Here is a 7,459-nt window from a genome sequence, read left to right on the forward strand (position 1 = left end):
GAAGGGTGTTCAATCGACTTGAGGGTCCTTTGATAGGGGGAAGCTTCCTACTGTACGGGGGTGTGATAAACAGTATCCGCAGGGCCAGGTGGCGGCCTGGGAACAAGGGAGACAAATGGGCACACAGGAAAAGGGGGTTTGTATCAAAGGACTTGGGACCATGAAAGGGATGAAGGGAGGTGTCGCGCTGGGAACAGGATGGGATTCCGAGGCAGAGCTGCACTGAAGAGGGGTTTATGACCCAAGGCATGTGAGAGCGGGGGGGGGTTGTCAGCGTGCGAGGGATGCCTGCGAGGTTAGGAGAGAGAGAGAGAGAGAGACGCGCTGGCTATCAGCGAGGGCAGGGAGGCCATGGTGCTTAAAATGGCTGCCGCTTACGCTCAAGGCATCTGGGAGCGGGAGTGATCAGTGCGTGGGGGTGTTGGTGAGGGTGAAGGTCCGTGTTGGGGGTCAGGGGCGCGCAGAGAGTGGTTCTGATCAGAGCAGCTAAAATGGTGGGGACACATGACAAAAGTGTGGCATCAGAAAAAGGCAAGATGGCGCAGATGATGTTCACCAAAACGTAACAATTTTCCACACACCCTGAGCCACCGCCCGCAATAGTAGTTGTTCAACAACCACCGCCCGCAATATTAGATGCTCAACGAAAAGAACAACCACAACCAACGCCTACAATAGTAGCTGTTCCACAACCACCGCCCTCAATAGTAGATGTTCCTCAAAAAGAACAACCACAACCACCGCCTGCAATAGTTGTTGTTCAACAGCCACCACCCGCAATAGTAGTTGTTGTTCCTCCCGAAGTCGGGGCAGTTCAGGAAATTGAGCCTGATGCAGAGCAAGAAGAAGAGGAAGTACCTGATGCAGGACATCTATTGTTTTCCAAATCCCCACCAAGGAAAAGGAGGGTTAGTCCATCAAGTTCTTCGCCAAGCATCCCTTCTGATGGTCTTGATCTCAATTGGGAGCCACAACAATCTGAGCATGAGAGGGAGAGACATCCCAAGAATACCAGGCTAGGGAAAAGGAAGGTTCCAGGAAGCCTTACACTTATGGAGTGCGATGTTGAACAGCCGGATAATGATGGTGATGACGAGTCAGACCCAGTCATCACAAGCATTACTCCTGGGCCTGAGAACATGGAGACCAACATTTTAACCCTAGTGAGAATGGCTGCGACTAGTAGGGATGTAGCACGCATACCTCCAACACAGGCCACACCAAAAGAAAAACTACCTCCAGCTTCCATTTTTACATTTGCACAGGGCCAGCAGCGTCCTACATCCAGCACAAGTTCCACCTCAGCAGAAGTAGGTCGTGGTACTACTGCGCAGCCACATAGTGAATTTCAACACACATCCTCCAGTTCATCCGTCATTGGAAGTGGCACCCCTAGCAGGAGACAAAATTTAAGCTCCCCGTGTGGGACTTCTTTACAGTTAGCGCAAATGAGGAGAACATTGCTATTTGCTCCATTTGTCGTTCCTCTGTTAGTCGTGGTAAGCTTGGTACAAACTATGGTACCGGAGGCCAAATGACCCATTTGAAAAAACACCACGCAATCCAGTGGGAGGACCACCTACGTAGCATGACAGCAGGAACCATTAATGTTGGTGGGGAAGTAGTAAAAGGTCCACTCACGGTCGAACAGGAAGAAGAGGGAGACATTCTATCTGGTAGTGGTACACAAAGTACCCTGGTCCCCAGCACTGCAGTGGTAGAGCCCACATCCTCCGCATCAGCAACATCTCAGTGGCACCAGAGTAAGAGTAACCCGAAGACACCAAGGAGTACGGGTGCGAAGTCTGCGATGCGAAGTACTGCATTGAGCATAACTGAAGGAAATACCAAGCAGCGTACCATTCTCAGCATGTTTAGGCAGGAGGGAAACCACGAGCGCAACCACCCAATAACACGTTTGTACAATGCTAAGCTTGCTAAAATGTTAGCACTGGACCTTCTCCCTTTTTCTTTTGCTGAAGGGGTGGGTTTCCTGGAATTTGTGACAACCCTCTGCCCAAAATGGAATGTTCCCAGCCGCTACTATTATGCCAGAGTTGCTGTTCCAGCACTACACCAGGACGTGCTGGAATTGCTTGGAAAAGCCTTGCAGCAGAGTGCTGTTCATAGTATCCTCCTGACAACAGACATGTGGACCAGTTGCCAAGCCACTGATTACATGTGCATCACTGCACACTGGATCTCTTTTTTAGGTGTTAGAGACAAGCTATCTGCAGGCATTGGCACTGGTGAGATTTTTAAAGGTACTCACAGACATGCAACTGTGGCCATGTTTGCTATGGAGAAATCGCATACTGCTGCAAACATTTTGGCTGAGTTTAACAGCAAGGTCTTTGAATGGCTGCGACCAAGAGGCCTTAACATTGGTTTTGTTGCCACCGACAATGGCCGTAATGTAGTGAAGGCCATGGAAGATGGTTGCTATTTCAGGGTCCCGTGTTTGGCACACTGCATTAACATTGTTGTTCAGGACTTTCTGAAAAATGAAAGCAAAGTCAGCAACTTACTGACCATTTGCAGAAGAATCTGCACGCATTTCAACCATTCTTTTAAAGCCCGGAAGCAGCTATGGGTCATTCAACGTGACCATTAAATGCCAGTCAAAGTACTCACCCAGGAGGTCCCAACACGTTGGAACTCTACTTATTACATGCTTCATCGGCTGTTTGAGCAGTACATACCACTTAATGCTTATGTCAATACAAGAAGATCAGGGGATCCTACTGTTAAAGCCATGACCGTTGAGATGTGGCAATGTGACCTCATTAAATGCCTGACAGAGATGCTACTTCCTTTTGAGGTCTTCACACGTGCAGTCAGCAGGGAGGACTGTACTATGAGCCAAGCTATCCCATTGTTGTACATGCTAGAGCAAGAGCTGAAGGAGGTGTCTGAAACATACGAAGGTGTTGAAGGAAAACTTGAAGCATGTTATTTGGCGAAGGCCTTAGCCAGCCGCTTATCTGAGAATACAAGGATTCAAAATAAGATTGTGTCACATCAACATTACATTACTGCCACAATTTTGGATCCACGGTACAAATTATTTGTGAACAGTAATGCAGTAATTCCTTTTTCAGAAGGGGATGTTGCCAAGTACAAAACTGTAATAGCTGAGGAAGCCACTGATTTAGAAAACGAACGGCTCTCAATTAGAGGCCTGCCAGTGCCAGCCCAGGACAGTGCAAGTACTACTGAGCATCCTACAGAGTCAAGTTCCTCTTCACAGCATGAGAGCAGTGCGTTTGCTTCCCAGCAGTCACCAACACTACCAATAACAACAACAGCACCAACAGGATCTGATTCATCAGACACAACAAAAAAAATAGCTGCTTGGTTTCTACAGAAAGGGATGGGTAAGTCCGTTGCTGTCACAAAGCAAAAAGAGGACAAGCAAACTGGAGCACCACTGAACATTGAGCGGATGGTCCAGGCCTATCTGGATGACACAACAGAGTTGTTCATGGAGCAAAGCCCATTGGTGTATTGGTATAGGAAAAGAAGCTACTGGCCAGTGCTCAGAAGGCTGGCGATAAAGTATCTGGCTTTCCCTGTTGCAAGTGTCTCTTCTGAGCGTGTTTTCAGTGCTGCTGGTGCCATTGTAACTGTGAAAAGGACCAGTCTCTCGCCCAAAAGCGTGGAGAGGTTAACCATGATCAAAATGAAACAGCACTTCATACCACCAGACTACAAAATACATGAATCACAGCTGGAAGAGGAGAGCGAGTCGGAACACATAACTACTGGGTTACATGACCTACTTCTGTCAGAATCACCACCAGGGTTTGGGGACGAGCTCCTCTTCCCTGACAACTAGGCTTTTAAATTGTTACGTTCTCCCTTCATTTATTTGTGTGTATCTGTCTTTCTGGTTGAAACTTCAAAACCAACACCATCCTTTCTTTTACTTTTTTAATTACCTATAGGAGTTGCACATCTGAGCATTTAACTGTGCACTCCACTCCTCACAGTCCTGCTCCATATTCCTGACTCAACCTAAATTTCCATCTTGCCATACATTGGATGGAGATGGAGAATAGTACAATAATGTAGCGTCTAACAGTCCCTCCATAACAAGTGAAACGTACGTGACTATAGCCATCTTCTGTTTTGTTTCCAATCTGAAACACATCACTGTCTTAAGGCTACCACCTTTGTCTGCACTGGCATACACAACTCTTCAATGTCAGAACTTGAGCAGGGCTCCAAAATTAAAGTAAACTTGTGATCACTTTCAGAAGGCTCTGCTGCATCTGTGATTTGACAGTCACAAAGAAGAGAAAGACAGTTATATGAAATGAATGATGCCATACATTGCATTGGATGCTTGCTGACTCAGAGCAATTTTGCATGAAGTAGAAGTATACTAGTAGTTTAATATCATATAACAAAGTACTTGTGTCTCAAGTGATGGTCAATGTTTCCATGTTGTTTAATAATATGTATGCAATTGTACTCCTACTACTGCAGGTGCAGTCTGGACTTAATCGTAGTCACTCACTACAGACTGAATTGCTGTTGATGGTCTGTTGGACAACACGTACACGTGCCACACCAGATGATGATGACCACCATACCATCTTTACACGCTGTCAGTCAGTTTGATCTGTGATGATTAATGGAATACGTTCAGGAAGTGGAATACAAGGTAAACACAATCAATCAACAAGAACCACAGCAGACCTAGGCTAAATGTGTGTGCAGTGGTAAAATAGAATAGTGGTATGATTGACTGACAATGGCGCATTGATTTAATCACTTGATTTGGCAAATACTAGGTTGCTGTAAATACCTTTTGTCTGGAACTGTGAAAAATTTAGGTAAATGGAGTTTGGGCCACAGACTCACGGCCCGGTCTTGTGGTGTGGTCCTGTAACTGTTCTGTGCTGGCTCCTATCTTGTTGTTCTTTTTGATGACTGCTGTGCAACTAGAAGAGTAGAGTTAATCAATGTATCCAAGCCGCCTCAGTCTGAAAATCTTCTCGCTCACGAGTCTTGTGACTATCTTTTCTTTTTTGCACTACACCGTAATTGATTTTTTAAAATGTTTTTATCCAGTTAACTTATTTTGGAATACCCCATTTCTTTTTTCATCAACACTTTCAGGCCAGCCTTTTACTCAGTGCTATTATACTTGGAGCAACAACTCACACTTACCTTACCAATCCTCCTCATCATCCAGCCAGAGGCGCCCAAGAATGAAATTCAGTCACAGTGTTCATGGAAGGGAGAACAAAGATGAATGGCAAGATACAACTACACATTTGGACCTGGATAATACATTAACTTTAGTATGGTTTTCGTAGTTTTCTTGGATTCCTTTTTCCTTTTCATTTATTTTACGCTTGTGTTTGGTAATTGATTGTTCACTTAAACTATTGCTTACTTTTCTTTGCTAGGTTTCAGCCCGCTACAGCAGGTATTATGGTTTCTCAGAGGGCATACAGCCTAGGCAAAAGTCATATTCATATCATATATAAGAAATACTTCCTTTGAATTGTGTAGGAGTGGTTAAGTACCACTTTTTAGTAACCATCAAGTTATAACTTATCTTCATCATGCATGCATTTCATTTTTATGAACCTTAGATTTATTGGGTAGTAGTGGATCATCAATCATCGTCTTCATTGTTTTGCTTTTGTTGTCTCCATGCGTACTGTTTTTCTTTGTCAAACCGTTCCCCAAACCCCCGTTCCCATCCATTCATCAAACCCTAACCCTCTTGCCCCGGGCTGTGTGGTTTTATATTGAGGTGTGATGTTACTACATTAAATCTACACCAACAATTGATCACTCGCTTGCTGGGGCAGATGTGGTGAAAGCAACACTAATGAAATCAAATGTCAACGAGGCAGAGCGAGGATCTTCTTCTGATTGCCCACCCAAGCTCACTTTGTGTACTAGTGTACAAGGCAATTAATTTCCCAAAGTGACCCAACGAATAAATCTAAATAATTGCTGGCATTGTTTGAATTTAATTTTAGAGCATTTAAGTTTATGAATTGGATTGTGTTTTACTGACTCCAACACAACTACAGTTATCTTCTTGTACTTGGCAGTCCCCGACACCATTGATTTCTTTGAGTTCATTTAGCAGTTGCAATATTGTTTGTATTTTTTTGTCAGTCTTATGTACTGTATTTTTCTACTTCTTCCACATTCTCTCTCAGGCAAATGACTGTCTCTTTGTTTTTGTTTGCCAATGCTAGTACCAGTGTTTAGTCTACTACTACCATCACACAACCACAGCATATTCTCCGTTGCCTTGGGAAACCATGCAGCCCTTGAGGTGCCAAACTTAATCATCATCAATCACAGGTAAGAAGAGTAGTTTGCTGGGAGGTATAATGGAGGACAGGCTGGTAGTACTAATAGGACAAATATAACTGAGTGAGGGGTACCGCATCTATCTGTTTGCATGTTACACATGTGGTCAATTAATAAAGTATTTCAATCAAACACTGGCCGCTGCCCTGCATCTAGAGTAAGCCTTGTGACGTACAACAGTAACCCCACCACAAAACAACATCATATGTGTAAGTTGAAAATAAATAACATTTATTCATGTAAAAAAATATCCTAGTCATATTCCACCCCTATCCCCACCCTAACCCCAACCAATGTCCAAGTCCAAAGAATGTCCCACAAAAATAACCCCAACACCCAATTCCCATCCACCAACAAAAGTATGAAAAAAGGGGCAAATCAACAGGGTCCATTACAATTGGCGGGCTTTTAGGTGTTTGTCCACTAAAATCTTTACGCGCTCCTCTAATTGGTCCTCCAGCTTGGCCACCCGGAGGAGAAGTTGTTGCCAAAATGCACGGCACCTACATTTGCATCCATGCTGAGAGGGGGTGGCAGATGTTAAATGCCCGCGGTGAGCGGCTGCCTGGCGGCGGCACCGTACTCCTGCAGGTGGGCCTTGCTGGGGCCAGACGCATTGGCAGAGGCAGCAGCTGCTGCCGCCGCCTCTTTCTCCTCCTCCTCTGTCTCAGCTACCAGCCGGCGGTACTCCTCCACAATGGCCTGCAGTTTCCTTTGCCGGGCCCTGGCTGCCAACTCCTTCCTTGATGGTTTTTGGGAAGGAGTATGAGTATCTATAAAAAAAGAAACAGAATTGTAACTGAAACTCTTCAAAATTAATTCAACAGTACATTGTGGCATAGTAGCAATACCAAGCGCAGTACATACAATAGGTGTCAACTTTTAGTATCTATCTATCTAATCTATCCTCCTGCTTCCCCTGCCTGTAGCATTTGTTGAAGTTTTTTCCAGCATTATAATTGCCCTAGTACTATGGGTGAACTTGAGTACACAGAAGAACACCAGTCTTTTTGGTATCTCCTTTTATATTTTCAAAGTAAGACTCTGCTTCCAGTGACAGTCTCTACCTATGATGAATACAATACATTTAGGTGGTATCCACCCATTAAAA

The 7,459-nt window shown here is 44.7% G+C and overlaps 1 pseudogene; it reads left to right on the forward strand.

Moving 5' to 3' along the window:
* Positions 1-2,428: 2,428 nt before the first annotated feature.
* LOC147726616 (zinc finger BED domain-containing protein 6-like) lies at positions 2,429-3,838 on the forward strand (annotated as a pseudogene).
* Positions 3,839-7,459: the final 3,621 nt, after the last annotated feature.

The sequence above is a fragment of the Lissotriton vulgaris genome, chromosome 3_1, assembly GCF_964263255.1.
Source record: "Lissotriton vulgaris chromosome 3_1, aLisVul1.2, whole genome shotgun sequence".
In the NCBI taxonomy this organism is placed as follows: Eukaryota; Metazoa; Chordata; class Amphibia; order Caudata; family Salamandridae; genus Lissotriton; species Lissotriton vulgaris.